This window comes from Cryptomeria japonica, chromosome 3 (assembly GCF_030272615.1).
Source record: "Cryptomeria japonica chromosome 3, Sugi_1.0, whole genome shotgun sequence".
Classification (NCBI taxonomy): Eukaryota; Viridiplantae; Streptophyta; class Pinopsida; order Cupressales; family Cupressaceae; genus Cryptomeria; species Cryptomeria japonica.
Window position 1 is genome coordinate 745,553,658 of NC_081407.1, and position 18,842 is coordinate 745,572,499.

The following is an 18,842-nucleotide window of genomic DNA, read 5'->3' on the forward strand; positions in this document are numbered from 1 at the left end:
AGTGTTGGATCAAAGAATGAGGAATTGAAAGAGAATATAAAAGTAGAAAATGAATGTGTGTAGAAGTTGAGAGAGAAAATCTGGAAATTCAAATTGAGGAATAAGGAGGTTAATAATTAGTTGAAGCAAGTGAATGAGACTATCAAAGATCTGATGTAGCAGATTGAGGAGAAAGACAAGACAAAGAAAATCCTGAAAGAAACAATCAAGATGAAATTTGAAGAATGTGGAAAGCTAGAGCAAGAAGTGAAGAATCTAAAGGTAGAAAACAAGGTCCTTAACAGTAGAAAGCTCCTAGAATATTTGATTAGCATACATAAAGTTTATTTGGACAAGACGGACTTGGTTTTAAACCTAGTGGATATTTGGATCAGAATGGTCAAGATAAAAGCAAAGAGGTCAAAGCTGAAAAGAAGTCATAAGATGAAGGAAAATCCCAGAATTAGAATTCTAATGTAAGAAGACCACAAGTTTGTCAACCTAATGCACAAAGTTACTCATCTTTTAATGGTTATTGTTTTCAATGCAATACATTTGGACATAAGATTGCAAACTATAGAAGCATTTAGTGTTATAGTTGCAAGAGGCTTGGTCATAAAGAGAATCGTCGTAGAAATCATGTTGTGAGTCTGAATCTTAATCTAGTTGAAGCAAACAAGATGAATTACAACTTTCATGGTTATTGTTATACTTGAAATGGCTATGGTCATAAAGCTAATCAATGCAGATATAGACGTCATCTGATAAATTCTACAAGGAAGGTTATCAATTGTTTCAAATGTAAGAAGACTGGACATTATGCTAATCAATGTAGAAATGGAAATGTGGAGAAATCTACTGAGAAGAGTGTGGTGAAGAATGATGAATTGAAGAAGAAGGAAAATTTGGTCTAGAGAAAGAAGGTTGTGAACAAAGAAAGTGAGCCCGATGTACTGGAATCCAGTGTAGAGACCTCTTCCTCCAATAACTGAGCATAATGCTTTGGCTTAAGGGGATCTCTATTTCAAAGGAAAAATATTTCACTCTCCCCTGTCTAAGTGGATCATGTTGTTGATCCAACATGAGTGTGTTTAGAGGCTATCTGGTAATCGAAGGTATTTTGCTGACATCATTGATGAGACACTTCTTGGCGGCAAAACCCTAAAAGGAAGTTTTTGGTGAGATAAGTATAAGTTTTTCTAATTTGTTTATGCTTAAAAATAGTGCGAATAGTAGAGAAGCAACAAAGAAGGAGAGCAGTGTGAGCATTCATGGAAGGCAAGATGATTGGCGGGGAATCTAGTAGAGAGTTTTAGGTTTTGGATAGGGTATTTCTAGATGAATTCAACACGGAGAAAATTAGAAATGTTGAAGCTAGTCTAAATAATGATGAGTTGCAAATAATTAAGGAATTGAAAAACAAAGGTCTAAATCTATGGACACAATTCGCTTGGTTTGACAATGCGGAGGTTATCAAGATAATCCTTAGCCATGTACGGGATGACAACATTGTGTTGGATAAACCGTATGTAATAAAAAAAGAGGTTATCTCTGTGATCACCGGTTTGTGTGACAATGGAGAGGTTTTGACTAAGAATTCAATTTTGAATAGAGAAGTAGAAGCCCTAACCGATGTGGAGGGTGATCAACAAGCGTTGATCATTGGAAAGATTATCAACCCTGTGGTGAGGTATGTTCTCTACAACATTTCTTATAAAATCTATTTTAGGAATAGGGAAGGTGCCACTGTGACAACTGCAATATATGTGGCACATATGCTCATAATGGAAAATATAAATCATTTGACTTGTGTGAATTTTTGAGAGAATTGTTGTTTGAAAATGTTAAGATGTCAAAAGAGAAGAATTATCCTTTCCAGTTTGGTTAATTGATTGTGAGTTTGGTCATGTATTGGATGGGATCACTTCCGACAAAAGATAATGTTATATAGGAATTTGGTGTTTCGATTGCGAGACAGATATTTAGGTAGTTGAAGAGTTTGGATACTTTTTTTTTGAATAAAGGGGTAAAAACTTTATTGAAAATTAGACACAAGAATTACAAAGAGAACCATAGCCCCAAGGCTCCAGAAAAGAACCACAAACCCAACCCAAGATCAACCAACTTCATAACTATCCATGTCCTTTGCAAAATTATTTTGCAAGTCCTGACAGTAATCTGAGGAGAGATGCTCCCAACCTTCAACTTTCCAATCACTACCATGTTCCGAGGCCCACTTAGCCAAACAATCAGATGCTATATTCCATTCACGAGGAATGTGGATGAAAGACACTTGCTCCATTAACGAGCTAATATGAAGAATCTGACAAACAATCCCTGCCAGCTGCCAATGAATCCCACTCACCTTCTACTGTCAACAGGTTCACAATAATTTGTGAATCTGATTCGCAAATAACCTTCCTTCGTTCCAACTCCCAAGCACGCTCCAAGCCATAGAGAATTGCAAATCCATCCATGAAATTATTATATTGCTGCCCTTTATGCACCGAAAAGAAGAAGACCACCTCCCCCATACGATTCCTACCAACATCACCAACCCCAGCAGGGCCTGGGTTACCCCTAGAGGAGCCATCGATGTTAATCTTGATAAACTCATCCTGAGGGGGCATCCACCTTCCCACCCTTTGAACCTTCTTCATAGATCGTCTACCTCTCCTGACACAAGCTGGGGCAGGAGACAACTCCTGCAATCCCAACCTACTCACAATATCTGCCTCATCTCTATTCAGAGGAAAATTCACCTCACATTCAGCCTCCACCGTCTCCTGAATCATAACAATGATTCTATTCCACACTTGTTGAACTAATAGTCTGACCTCATGAAAGATCCTCATGTTCCTCTCGAGCCAAATCTGCCACAGTATGAAAATGGGCCCAATATACCAGACAATTTGGAGGAAGGAGGATAAGATACGAGGTCTACTCAAACTGCTCCAAAACTCCACCAGAGAATTCGCGTGAACACAAGGATGCTTCCACACCCCCCACCAGCAATGCCAAATAAGCATGGAGAAGGGGCATCTAATGAACAAGTGTGAGGAATCTTCCTCCCCATTACCACACAAAGCACAAATGGAAGGCCCCAAGAATTCCCGCTTGCGAATATTGTCCCAAGGCATATATTCAAAGCGAAAGTCCAAGTGAAGAAGTTACACTTCGGCCAAGAAAAATTATTCCACACATGTTTCCACCAGTGCACCTCTCTCCCCTCTAGTCTTCAGCTCAATAGTTCTTGATATCCACTACCCACAGTAAAGACACCCTTAGGATTCAGAAACCAAGCAAGTGCATCCCTACCCTTGAGGGAACTACAGTGTCTATTCGCCAGAATGCCATGCAACTCAACACACTCTTCCTCCATCCCAACAACCGACCACTCATTAGGAGCCTTCCGCCGCTCCATCTCCAGCCACCCACACCTCTAAACAGCCTTGAAGTCACTTACCCTTGACCACCCTACCTCCAAAAACCTCTGGCAAAGATTCCCAAGGTTAGGAAACTGATCAAGGATGGGGGGGGGGGGCTAATCCATCCCAAGAGTCGTTCTAGAAAAGGACCTCTTCCCCCCTCCTGCAAATCCAAAAGAGTCCTTCCTTAATTAGAGAAGCCCCCTTCTTGAGAGTACACCAAATCGTTGAGCCTTTTCCCTCAAGTGGATATCTTGGAATTTCCTCCACCGGGATCCTCTGCATATACTTGTAGGCCAAAATCCTAGCCCAACTTCGATCCTGCTCAACACACCACCTCCAGTACAATTTAGCCGCCAGAGCCTCCCCAAATAAAATAGAATACCTTAAACCAAGCCCCCTTGACTGCTTCGGGCTACACACCAAGTCCCAATTGACAAGACTCCATTTTGAAGAGGATAAATTACCCGCCCATAAGAATTGCCTTGCCAGAGAGTCCAATCCCTTCAAGAACCACTTAGGAGCCACTTGTAGCATACATCGATAAATCGGAAGAGCCTGAACCACCGAATGAATCAACTGAACCCTCCCGGCAAAAGATAACCATCTATTTGTCCAATGATCAACCTTCATGTGAAATTTATCCAAGATACCCTACCATGATTCCCTGGGAGGGTTACCAGGAGAAATAGGAATACCCAAATAAGTAAGGGCAAAGAGCCAACTTGGAATCTCAGGATAAGAGCAACCCTCCTTTGAATAGTTCCAAGAGTGTTGAAGAAGAGGATAAAAGATTTATCCTCATTAATTAGCTGGCCCGAGGTTGCAAGATAAACATCCAAAACCTTACGCAGATTAGTGGCTTCTCTGATCTGAGAAAGTCCCATCAAGGTCGTGTCATCAACAAACTGCAAATGAGACTACGGTTGCAAGTCATTACCCCAACTCCAACCCTGAATAATACCCAAAGCCACATTATGCTTAATCAGCCTCCCCAGACCCTCAGCTAGAAGAATGAATAAGTAAGGGGAAAGGGCGTCCCCCTGGCGAAGACCCCTAGAAGCACCAAACAACTCAATATGATCTCCATTGCTTAGCATAGAGAAAGAGGTAGACGTAACACAACTCATAACCCATTGGATCCATTCGTCAGCAAAGCCAAAAGCCCTGAGGATCTTCTGGAGTAAGGACCAACGAACTCTATTGTAAGCCTCAGCCATATCCAGCTTACTAAACATAGCTTTTTCCTTGGAGGTTACCATAGAATGAATGGTCTCCGTAGCAATGACCACCCCATCCAAGATTTGGCACCCTTCCACAAACCCGCTTTGCTCCTCAAAGATAACATCCCCCAGACACTTTTTCAACCTATCCGCTATCAGCTTAGAGATGATCTTGTAAATCACATTACAGAGAGAGATAGGGCGGAACTGGCCTAACCGGTCAGCCCCATCACGCTTGGGGATTAGAGCAATGAAAGTTGCATTCAAAGCCCGAAACATCTGCTTATTCCTCTAGGACTCTTGAACTACTTCCCATAAGTCCAGTTTGATAACATCCCAGAACTTTTGAAAGAATTCAACTGGGAACCCATCCGGTCTAGGAGCCTTTCCCTTTCTCATATGAAAAACAATCCTCTCTAGTTTTTCTTGCAAAATGAGACCCATAAGCTGCTCATTCATCTCCCTAGTAACTAGCGAAGGAATGCAATCAAGAACTTAATTCTCCTCCACTGATTCCCCCTGAGAATCCTCACTGAAGAGGGACCAGAAATACTGTAAAGACTCCCTAGAGATCTCTTGCGAAGATAAAAACTGCTCACCTCTATATTTGACCAGAACAAGAATGGAATTTCCATGTCTTCTTACTTTCACTGAGTTGAAGAAGGCAGTGTTCTTATCCCCCTCTTGAAGCCAATCAATACGAGCTCTCTGTTTCTAGTATATTTCTTCCCTAAGCTCCCATTCCTCTAAAGCCTTGACAACCTTGTCTTCCTCCCTAAGCAAGGCTTCAGACAAACCATGCTCTCTGATTTCACTGGTAATGCCATTCAACACTATTTGAGCAGCTTTCTTAGCATGAAAAATGTTCCCGAAACCTTGACGGTTCCACTGTTTAAGTTGAAGCTTAACAAATTGCAGCTGCTTGGAAAAAGTGTACATAGCAGTGCCAAAGGAAGGCCTCCCTTTCCTCCACCACTCCACAACAAGAGTCTGCAAAGCAGGATCCCGAAGCCACATGAGTTGGAATTCAAACGAAGGAGAGAGAGCGACCCGAGCAAAAGAAGAAACCATCTTGATGGGCCACTGATCTGACCCTCTCCAGTCAAGAATCTCAGAGCTTGTGGACCACCCCCCACCAACCCAAAAACTAGAAACCAAAAATCAATCCAACCTCTCTGCAATCCAATACTTTCCCACCCTCCTATTGTTCTAGGTGAAAAAACCATTACCAAGCTTAATGTCAAAAAGATGCAACGATGCTATACTATCTTGAAAAAGGAAAGAAGAAGGTTCCAATCGCATAACACCCCCCTTCTTCTCACTCAACTCAAGGATGGCATTGAAATCGCCCGCCATAATCCAAGGATGAAAAGGGGCCAACCTTCGCATACAAGAAATATGAGACCATAAGTTCTTCTTACCTTAAATATCAGTGGGGGCATAGATGTTAGTAAACAAGATATATTCCCTAGTCTCAAGACTAGAGACAACCTCGGATAACGAAGATCTGGAGGCAACCCACTAGATAGAGCGAATCCTTAAAGGGTTCCAAAGATAGGCCACCCCTCTTGAGGAGCCCACAACCCCGATACACTGACATTGGCTTCTCCCCCATAGCTTTGGCACCAAATCCATCATACTTTCCATAGAAAGTTGTCTCTACAAGAATAGGATATCAGGAGAATGACTCTGTATCAACTCTCGAACAACTTTTTGTCTAGGGCCACTGTTCAAGCCCCTCACATTCCATGATAGAACAATCATCTTAGGGGATTGGAAAAATGAGAATCTAGGGTCTTTACTAGCCCTAACTCAACCAAATTCTCTCCCATCAATTTGATCTTCTCCAAATCCTTGTTTCTGCCAACCTTTGAAATCTTCTCTATTGGTCCTTTCTTAATGTCCTTCTGATGGAGACCCAAATGTAAGGCTGTCTTATTACTCTTGGCCCCAACAGATTCCAATTTTTGAGCTGCAGGAGAAACATCCTCCCCAACCAACTCCACTACAACACTAGAAATGATCCCCATCTGAGCCACTACTGGCAGATCCATCTCCATTTTCTGACTCCCAACAATTTGCAGAGCCTGGGTCGAGTCCCAATTCACACTATCATTGACCAACCCTGATACACCCTCATCCAAAGGAGTCAACCCAGGGTTCACCTCCTGATGGGTAAGGTCGTCCAAGGCTTCAAATCTATTAAAGGCATCCTCCTCCTGTCTCTCCTATAGGGGCTTCTTTTGTCCCCGATTCCTGTTCTTTGTCTTAATTGGGATAAAACCATCAATACCCACAACTTTCACAGTCATGGCAGCTTTTCCTTTGTCAGCCCCATCTGTGTTACGGGTCGATTGTTGAGGTTGGCGCACCACCGGTTTATACCTAGGACACTTGCGCTGCAAATGACCATACTCATGACACAGATGACACTGAAATGGTAGTGTCTCATAATCCAGCTGTTGAACCCAAGAATAAGAACCCACACACATATCTATAGCATTTGGCAGGAGCTTACTAAGATCAATTTCAACACAAATATGGGCGAAGGTCATTACCTTTCTCCCCAAGGTTTGCATTGAGGCTCCAACTGGCCTCCCAAGCACTGAAGCAAGCATCCATAGCACATCCTCTCGACAACATTTCATCAGAAAATCCGGTAAACGAACCCACACTGGGACCCTATTCGAGAGCTTCGCCGAAGGGTCGAACCCTACATGCCAAGGTTTGATGAACAACCCCACCTGGTTGTAAAAATACGACCCTCCTTCAAAAACCCTATTCCGATCCTCCATGCAATTGAAAGTAACCATGAAGTACTAGTTTGCAAGTAACATAATGTCCATTTCCCCTTCCGGTGCCCAAGTCCTCTGACCCCAATTCTCCAAAAATTGCAGAGAAACCCTCATCCCCCAAAACTTGCAGTATAACAAGTGTTTTGAAAAGTAATCAACATCTTTTGCTATCATCTTTGGAGGAATAATCAACCTTGGTCTCTCGCTGCACCTCTCCAGGCAGCCATTAATCTTCGAGATCTGAGAGCCACCAACCCTGAAATCTGAGGCAAAAAGGTTATTCTCAAAGGTCTTGACATTTTGGGATGGAGATTTCAAACCCACCGTAGCACGTAAATCCATATCGAGAGATGCCTGCAAGTCCTCTTCACCAGTTCTAGACATAGAACCACGTGGAAAGCCCACCCCTCGAAAGGAAATGAGAAAGGACACCACACCCCCTGCAAGAAAACACACACCTCCCCTACCAAGCTCCACCACCGGGCATATCAAACCCCCACCGCCCTTCCCCACAAGCAGGCTGCTTATCCGCAGGAACCCCGAGCCCCTACCCCCGCAGCACCACCCACCACCTGCAGCCACCGCGCCTCCTTCAGCACCCACAACCCTGTTACCAGTCCCTCCTGTAGCACCACCCACCCTCGCAAGCATCTCCCTCCCGCCACCACACCAGCATGTAGACGCCACTCACAAGCTAGGGCTGCGATGCCCTAGCCCGCACACAACACCCTCCACGCACAACTCCATCATCCACTCATGACACGAAATTTCAATAGAAGAGTTTGGATACTAAAGAGGAAGTTTGTGATTCATATTTCAAATCTTTTTTGGACATGTGGAGTGTTGGCCCAGTATCCCTTGTTTCCAATTCTGGAGGTTCTTCCTTTGGAAAGAGGAAAAGAAGACAATATGTTTTTACTAGTGTTTCAAAGTAAAAGAAAAGCAAGGTGGATTTGAAAGAAGGAGACAATGTTGTGATTAAGGATCTGGAGTCTCTTTTAGTTGGAGGAGATTCAACGGTTGTAGAATCAAAAGATGAATCTAATTTGCTGGATTTAGTCGTTAGTATGGATGGTATCAAGAAAATCGGTGTGATGTGGCTAAATTCAGTAGAGTCAGATAAAATTGAAGGTGTTTTGTTGAACCATTTAATCCAAATAGCAGGAGCATTGAGGATATCAATAATTTGCTTTTGGAATCTTTGAATGAATTTCTCAAGGAGAATTTCTCTGAGAAAGGAAAAGGTTTTGATAGGCAAAATACGTTGAATGATTTTGATAATGTGAAGAAATTTTTATCAACATGTATTGAGGAGTTGAGAGTCTGTATTCACAGTGCTAGCTGAGTCTACAGGTACTGTATCTCTTGGCCAACAACAACAGTGAAACATAAAGCCAAAATTGATGGTATTGAAGATGTATTGAGTACTTTAGGTAAATATTTTGATTTTTTGGATGATAAGGACGGTGAGCAAAGGAAAAGAATTAACTATTGTCAAGATAAACTCTTATTCTTGCAAAGGCAGAGAGAAGACTTTGTGAATATGTATTTGAAAGTAAAGGAGATTGTTGAAGCAAAGTTGGAGCATTTTTCAACATTGCTTGGTAATGCTGTTGAGTATGAACATAACCCATTTGTTCTGGAAAGTTTCTCCCATGCTATTGATTTGTCGGTGGAATGCAGAAGCCTTTCAGTTAGCATTAAACTAGCCAAAAATTCTTGGGAAGTTCTTTTTTCAAAACTGAAGGAGAAATACAAGCTTATATTTCAAAAGAAGAGCAATTGAAGGTTCTTTATGGTGTGGTATTTAGTTTTTGACATTTTTTGCAGTTGTGTATATACTCTATTTTTATTTCTTTTCTCCTTTTCTTTCATCAAAGGCATCTTTTGTCCTTGATGTAAGGGGGGGGAAAGAATTGAGGTTTTGGGAAATGTATGAGTTAGGGGGAGTTGAGTTATATGCAGATATGTTTTGCTATCAATGACAAAGGGGGAGATTGTTAGACTTGTGTCAATATTGTTGTCATTGATGTCAAACCAGTTATCTGGTTTGGACCAGACAGTATATGCAGTTCAGTGTTACCCAATTTGGTTTGGATGTTGTATGTAGTCAATATGTGCAATTTTCAATATGAGTAGATGATGTCCGTTTTGGTATGGCTATGTGTTGTGATGTGTAGTATGATGGAGTTGATATGTGATTTTCGGAAGATCCTTTCCTTTGGAGTCCTATGTTGTGGTTAAACTGGTCCCAATATCAGTTACGTGTTCCAGTACTAGCTGTTTTGGTCATGTTAGTTGTATCTCTTCAAGTTTCGTGTTGCGGTATTCTTGGTATGCGTGGAATCTGTATCTTTGGAGTTTGGAGATGTTGTGGCCAAGTTTTGTGATAATGGATCGGTATCTTTGGGTCCGGATGACCCTATCCCATTTTGCTAGTCTCGATGTATGCATTGGCAAATGAAGTGTGAAAAAGGAAGCGTGTAAAGAACTTGCAGATGATGATGTGTTTGCTTTGTTTATGATCTATTAGATAATTTGTTGAGCTAGGCTGACACACTATTCCCATGTTTACGTCCTCTGGTGTGTGTGTGTGTGTTAGAAGAAGAGTGTGAAGTGTGAGTTACGGACATCGAAAGCAGTTGGTACAGAGTCAAAGTGCAATCAGTGTAGCAATATTGCAGTAGTCCTTCACCAGATCTACTACAGGATAATTGTACAAAGATCTTTCATCAAATCTACTGTAGAGTTTGTGAATTGTGATATGAGCTTAACCTTGGAACTGATCTCATGCATTTGGAGATGCAATCCTCTTTAGTTCAATCCTACTTGTTGCAATGAGCATTCTAGTAGTAAGTTGTCTTTTGTATCTTTGCAGTAAGTCATTTTTGTAATCTGGTAGTGAGCCACCCCTTTTGTAAAACACCATATAACTAGTTATATTCTCCTGAGAGTTAACACTCTTTGTGGTTTTTCCCATTCGACTTTTCCATGTATAAAATCTGTTGTTCCTTTTGTGGCTATGTTTTTCATGTTTGTTTTACATTTGTTGTTTCATGCAAGTTAAACATAATTGGTTAATTGATCAGAAAGTTTAAGTTTGTTAAAAGTTTTAATATCTACGAGAATACTAATTCACCTCGCGTCTCAGTATTCTGTTTCCTTCAACCAAGTCAACATGGTGTTCCCAAGAATTTCGTAGCATGTGCACAACACAAGTCGATCTTTGGATTACTATGTGGACAAAGAAGTAAGACTAAATTGACTAATTCTTGTGTATTCTCTTTGCCATTAACTTATCGTGGGATACTTGACATGGTGTAGGTATATCCCTTCAAGTGTGTTAATGATCCAAGAATAATTTCTATCGAAGTTGATTGTGGTTGTACTTTTGGTATTGATGCTTTACGTCTATGAATTCTATTTGATATATCTATTCTATATCGATTCTTCTAGTTAGGTGAAGTTTTGATACCAAATGTGAGAGATGTATAACATACTTTTATAATTTCATTATGGTTAAGAGAAAATTTATACAATGTAGTGGAGGTGGTTAGAAACTACAAAAAAAATCATAAGTCATGTACGTTTACAACAAAAATGTATAGTAATTACCTTAAGCCTCATTGAAAGAAATATAAATGAGACAACGAATTTCAACAATTTGTAGTTGGTTGGTTTATATTCATCAACAACTTTAGATCCACAGCCATAGAAATTAGATTTACACTTGCATAAATAATTCTAAGTGAAACTCAATCATTTGACATAAACTAAAATCTAAAATCAATTTCTAATATCTCGTGGCCCCTTGGATCGTTGGGTGATGCAAGAGAGGACAACAACCTCTCTTACTGGCAAACTTCAACTCAAATAATATAACACCACTAGATGCTCTCTGCTTACAAATTCAATATTGTGTTGCAACAAAACCAAAATCAATCTACAATTAATACCTACATACATTCACTATTCATTAACAAAAATGACCATTCTTTAGCCTCTCAAGTCTGCAAGTTGTCTCCTTCACACAAACTTGATCTCTTCTCTATGGCCACAACTACACATCTCTTCTTGGCCAGTTTCTTCACAATAAGTAACCTACTTCCCTCAAATCTAGCGCAAATGGGAGTTCCTATTATACTCCACATACTTCCCGTAGGAATGACTTAAATCACACACGTTAAGCTTACTCTTCTAGGCTTAAAAGTGTTAAACGCTTAGAGTTGACTGACATTTTCTAGGCTTAACATGTTACTTAAGGTGTGTGGTCACACTAAAAATACACTTCTAGATTTGAAAGTATAAAAACACTCAAAATTAACTAACATTCTCTAGATTTATTTAAGACTGGCCCTCCCCTGGCTATTTATCTTGTTTTCTCACTTTTATAACATATATCGGTGCTTGCTCAAATAGAGATGTAGCGCCCCTTCATATTCTATGTTCTGGTCTTCCATAATGATTGATGGCTTCCTAAATTCCTTTCCTTGCGCCCCTTCACATTCTTCCTGCGGTGTTGATTCCTATGTGTTTATTGCACATCGATGTCCACGTAATTGGATTTGTTTGTGTTTCTAACACCTTTCCAATGGAGCTATCTTTCCATGAGATCGGATATCTTTGTGGCATTCTGCTAATAGTCACATGCCAAGTCTATGTTTCTACCTTTTGTATACATACCAATCCGAAAATTTGCAAGTACAACATTTGATAAAAATTAGATTCAATTATTCTCTAAGGTATATCAGTGCCCTATTTTTTAACTCTATTACAAGCTCTGAATGGATGCTTAGAAACATTGCAGAATTTGGTTTACACCTACTAATATCTTATGCTTGAAAATGTCTAGAGTCATTTTGAGATTGAAACATTCTGTCAAACAGTTCACGTTCCAGGTCTATGCTTCCATATTTTGTATATAATTGCAATTAATCCAATAGACATCGATTTTGAGGCATTCTGTTAAACGACTTAAGTGTTCACATTTGCATACATGTCTACGAAGGCAGTTGCAACTACAGTATTATCATGCCCTGAACCAAAACTTTCACCGTAACATGCCAACAAAGGAGAGAAGAGGTTCAATTTTAACCTGCTTATCACAGCTAATAGAACATAAAGATGTCAACTAAAACTAAAAAGTCTAAACCAAAACTAAAGACAACAAACATGAAATGTTTTTAGTCGGTGTTGATTGTTAATCTGTCCGTGTGCTCCTGCACCATTGGGTTTTGTAGATGACATTAGAATTCATCATCAAATATCAAACTAAATATTACATTTAAATTGTGTGATTTGAATTTGTGACCTCTCTTTCAAGAGCACAAGTTCTGCATCACTAAGCCAACTCAAGGAGATTTCGTAAACACACAAATACAAAATATAAATGAGACAAATCTTTAATTTTAAGATCTCAACAAAATGAAAAGTCATGAACATCAATCTGATCGACATAATCAAATGTGACGCTTTGGACTCCTTCCTCAACACAACCATAATTGATTTATTAATTGATTGATAGGCAACAAAATCATCAATCCTACCCATGCTGAATCCCATCCTATGCATTCTCTCCCTATTCTCAAAGTGACCAACATAACCAGAACAAATATATGTAGGTGCATCTAACGGTTGTATGTGGAGTGCTTGGTCTTCTGCATTTTTTTTTTTCCATGGAGGAATTGCCACATCAATCCATATGTCAATAATGTTTGCCAAAATAATCACGAATTGTAGGCTATTATAAGATAATCATTTGGGATAATGCCAATGAAGAAAAAAAACTCAAAAAGACCAACGTTGGCTTGAAACAAAAATTGCAAGTAGGAAGATTTCTTGGCCTCAAATACAAGGCAAGTAAAAAGAAACAAAAGAAAACTCATTGGGAAGTGCAAAAGGGTGTTGTTGAGACAATTCTTTATGCATTTCCATGAACTGATTGTAAATTGTAGAATGCGTGCGAATTTGTTTCTGTAGAGTCTCAATTTATTCATCCGTCATCACCCACTTCTACAAAACAAGCAGCTCTAACTTCATAATGGCAGAGCTCCCAATAACTGTCCCCATGTGTGACCACTGACCTGGAGCTGTGGAACCCTTTTGAGATTGATTTGCATTGAACTTTTTATATCATAGCGTGAGACGAGAACTATTTCAACCGTTCAATTTTATTTATTTTTGATAATTTTATAGCATGAGGAATTGAAACCTAGTGGGCAATGCCCACAATATACAACCTATCGACTTTTCATATTTCAATTAATATTAAATTATTATTATCATATTATACTTTAATATATTTATATTCTTATTAAATTCATTATAAAAAGAAAAAAAATATGAAGACTAAATAATTATTATTATATTACATCATTACATTTTTAAATATACATTCTTATTCTTATTTTTAATAAAAAAAATAAAATATTTTGGTTTCTTACAAATTAAATTTAAAATATTAAAATATTTTGGTTTCTTACAAATTAAATTTAAAATATATGTTTCACTCTTTTTTTTTAAGACTATTAGGAAAAATATGTATTTTAAAATTTAAGTATATGAATTTGTGAATGTTTTGGGATAACTCATCTCTCCTCCTACATTTTAAATGGAATAGAGGAATACTTTCACTTTTTTTTGAAGTCTTAAAGAATCAAGAATTAAGAAAGTAGGTGTGGGGGGTTGGACAAGCAACTGACTTTAGGTTGTTCATAAAGAGACCCCATTCCCTTGCACAATATGTTAAATGAATTTTTAAAATTATATTCAAGCATTTTATTGATTCAACCATCTATTTTATGTCCAAGGACTCACAATATTCAATTTTATACAATTTAAAAGTTTTTGTCTCGTTCATTTTATTAATTCAACAACATTGCTATATATATATTATCTTAATCTACATATTTTTTTTCCCTTTTTTCTAAACTAATACGACATAATAATTAAAGAGGAAAAAATATAAAATCTAAGGTTAATATTCCTCAAGTCTAAATTTCTAAATTAAGATAAATAAAATAATTTGAATATCTTAGACTAACATAAATGAGGTAAAATTGAGGTAAATATATTGTATCCTAGATTAACATAAACGGATCGAGTCAAATATAAGGCAAATACATACATGTAATTGAAAATAATAGGGTTATGAATAGCTTAACACTTCTAAATGGTATTGAATTTTTATGATGTAATCCATCTAATGTCGCACTTTTGTAATTGGATCATGGTTGGACACTCTGGATTTTCAAATAGTTGTGGCTTTGAATCTTACAAATTATCTAGATAGAATCACTATCCCAATCCTATCTTACAAAAATTGCTATCCTACCCAAATCTATGATATTAGTTGAACTAATGTTGATGGTTGTTTTGGCACACTCAACAACATAACAAAATGTTGGGTGTACCTCGACTATCCTATAAGGTAGTGATGCCTTGAAGAATGATCAATAACCCCAAGGTCTAGATAACCAAGTTTTGGTTTTGCAAGGTCTCAAAAATATTTGTATTGTTGTTCTAAATCAAGGGACTTGTGGTGTTTAGAATATATTCTAATGATTAGGTGGTTAGTTGCATGAAAATATAACCCCTATTTAAAATTTAGCAAGAATGTGCAAAATGATCTGAAATGTTCATTGCATTTAAATATCTCTATATATGATCAATTAGGTAAACAATGAATTTTTCCTTGCATGCATTATATTTTAGAATTACATTAGCAATTTACAAGTTTATAACTTAAAACTAATCCTAACCTACTCATATTTATGAAAAAACACAAAAATAAATGTGGGTTTAAAAGGAAGAAAATGTTCTTGTTTTTCTTGAATTGTGTCCAAATCCTTATTAAGAAGACAAAAACCAAGGTAAAACAACTTTGTATGATCAAATTTCAGTGCAGTTTGATACACAAAATGATGCACATGAAGTCTAAGGAGCATTTACAATGAGAAAAAATGCATAGAATCAATATGGAACACACACAAGTCCTATTCAGCTCATAAAGTAATAGATCTTCAAGTAATTTAACATTAAAAACACATGAAACTCCATCACTCTCATATGGATTAGCAAAACATAAGTTTAAAACAACGAACTCATTGTTTAAAAAATCTATAAAATAATAAAAAAAGCTTGAAAACTAAGCAAAAATGATTTTTGTTACAAAATTATCTCCAACCTTTGCAATGCCAAATTATTATCCATATATAGATATTAGCTTGGAACATTAGCATTAATGACATCAACAACTTGAGAGAATCATTCCATTATTTCTAGATATTAATATCTATGATTGATTTGATCCTAAGGCTCAAAATCAACCTTTTGGCTTAAAGCCAGGTTCAATTAATTTTTGATTGCATGAATTTCCATCACTTAAAAATTAATTATCGCGATTTAATTTATATTTACAAAGGTTTCAGGCCCAATTTTTGAGGCTTATTAAAAATTCTTTTTGTGTATCTTCTTAGAAAGGCTTTATCCTTTGCCTAGGTGATGATGCAACAATTTCCAAGCTCTTCTTATGAATCTCTGAGTTGTCTCCTACTTAGAAACTTATAGGATCATAAATCAACAACATCCATTCATCATATTCCCCATAATACATTCCTTGAGACAACCATTGATAATTATATAAGCTTGTTTTAGATGTATTCAAACCAAATATCAACTCATCAATTCATCTCCAAAGTATATCATCCCTTAGGAAAAATTCTTAACCAAGATTCTCTCAAGGAAATATAGATATGGTATCAAATCAAGAGCATAAAGATCTCATGAAAATAATGACTAGGTCATATCAATAACTTGCTCAATTATTTCCCCTTGTCCACCTCATTATCTTGATCATTTTTTTGACTGATTTGGCGTCTCTCTCTTTCAAGACTTTTCTTCCTCCTTGATAATATTTCATTTTGATATGCAAGCACACCAATAAAATAAAAGGGAAAAAAATTGCAAATTGTGTAGCTTCCATGACATATTAGCAATAACTTCTCTTAATCTACCACCTTTCCCTTGCAACTAGAAAATAAAGCATCAAATTCTATATAATACATGTCATCCTTAAACAAAAGTCAATATAAATGAAAGCATATTCAACCTTGATTGCATTTACATTTTTAACATAGGTCCATAAGGCCTAATTGCAACATTCATTACTTATTTCACAATATTTAAATCAAGTATAAACTTGGATATTAATTGTTGTCAAATTGGGTGTTTCCATTGGCAGACTCATCCAATTTGACCCTTCTTATTCTTGACCATTCTATAAAAGCTAATATTTCCACACCTCGTATTATATTTGTCTACACAAATTTTATCTTCGAGGTTTCTAATACCTCTTAAAGATAAACTTTCCTTTAAAGTGCATCAATTCTCTCAATTGAGCGCAAGATATTTTTGTTGGCAATATGTACATGTTGTCATTGATGTCAACTTGATGACCTATCTGTCTTGTATAGAGGTTGATTGATATTGATGAGGGTGATAAATGATTTGTGATAAGACATTTGAGAGAAATGGTTTGACATTTGAAAGAGATGGTTTGACTTAGATTGTGACATGTAATGTAAGACAATTCGAAAGACTCTCAGTTGTATTAGTCTGGATGTATGATGTGCATGTGGTAACACATTGTTATATATGCTTTATGCTTTGGTTATGAGAGACAATTATTATTTTTTGTGGCTACATGTTCTAGGAGTCGGAAGAAGGTTAGTTATGCTTCTAGTCTTGCTTGTATGGTTGAGGAAAATTGTCCAAGGGTTGGACAATGCATTTTTCCTAAGTTCGTGAGTTACTATTTTGGTCCACATCCCTTTGCCTTGTATGGCTTGGTATTGCAGTTTTGGGGATAGATTTGTTAGTCACTAAGGTACTTATTTCCAGAATGTCATGTGATAATATTTTCTACAACAAAATTTATGTGTGCCTTGTTCTAAGGATTGTTGTTTAATTGGGTTAAGTGTATCAATTGTTCACAAGAATGCTCTACATTCTTCTGGTTAGATAGTTCTTGTTGTGTGGACTCGAGGATGTGATCAAAGAGATATAAAGGTTGCTCCATGTGATTTTTAAATGAATTGGTGCTCCACAATACAATATCTCATATGTTGAAGTATCATAGCCAACCTAGGATGCTCTTCTCTTACCATTTCAATGGCTTTCTCTACTTGTGATAACATTTGATGATAAATCATTTCAGAGGATGTTTTTAGAGATATTGTAGATGGTATACACTACTTAATTCTTGGTCCGCATGTTGTTTTCAATTTCTCCTTGGTGGTGTAGTGGTAAGCAGTTAGCAGTTTTAATAGTGTTAATGCTATATGGACCAATAGATTGAGTTCCTTCATGTGCAGTTGATCTTGACCTATCTTATTTTCTTTGGAGAATGCGTTGAGATGCATTTGAGGTTTAGTTATGCCTTGGGTTGATCCACAACCTATTCTTGTTTATGATACATATGTTTGAAGCCGACCTATATTATATTACAAGTTTTATTTACAATTATTCTCTTTACAAAAGTAATTTTTTTTAAGACATCACCTTATGAGTTGAGTCAAACATAAGACAAATATATGTGTAATTGAAAAGAATAGGGTTATGAATAACTTAACACTTCCAAATGGTGTTGACTTGTTATGATGTAATCCATCTAATGTTGTATTTTTGTAATTGGATCATGGTTGGACACTTTGGATCTTTTCAAATAGACGTGTCTTTGAATATTACAAATTATCTAGATAGAACCACTATCCTAATCCTATCTTCCAAAAATTCTTTACTATCCAGATCTATGATTTGAGTTGAAAACTAATATTTCAATGGGTGTTTTGACACACTTAATAACATAGACAAAATGTTGGGTGCACTTCAACTATCCTAAAAGGTAGTGATGCCTTGAAGAGAGAACAATAAGCTCAAGATCTAGATAGCCAAGTTTTGGTTTTGCAAGGTAATTCAAGAACATTTTTATTGTTGTTTTGAATCAAGGGGCTTGTGATATTTAGAATATATTCTAACAATTAGGTGGTTAGTTGCACAAAGATATAACTTGTGCTTAAAATTTAGCAAGAATGTGCAAACTAATTTGCCATGTTCGTTGGATTTAAATATCTCTATATATGACCACTTAAGTAAACATTAAAAATTTCCTTGCAAGAATTATATTTTAGCATTATATTAGCAATTTACAAGTTCACAACTTAAAACTAATCCTAACCTACTCATATTTGTGAAAAACCACAAAAGTAATGAAGGCTTAAAAAGAAGGAATTTTTCTTGCTTTTCTTGAATCGTGTCCAAATCCTTATTAAAAAGACAAAAACCTAGGTAAAACAAATTTTTATGATCTAATTTCCACACAATCTAATATACAAAATGGTGCGTAAATCTAAGGATAA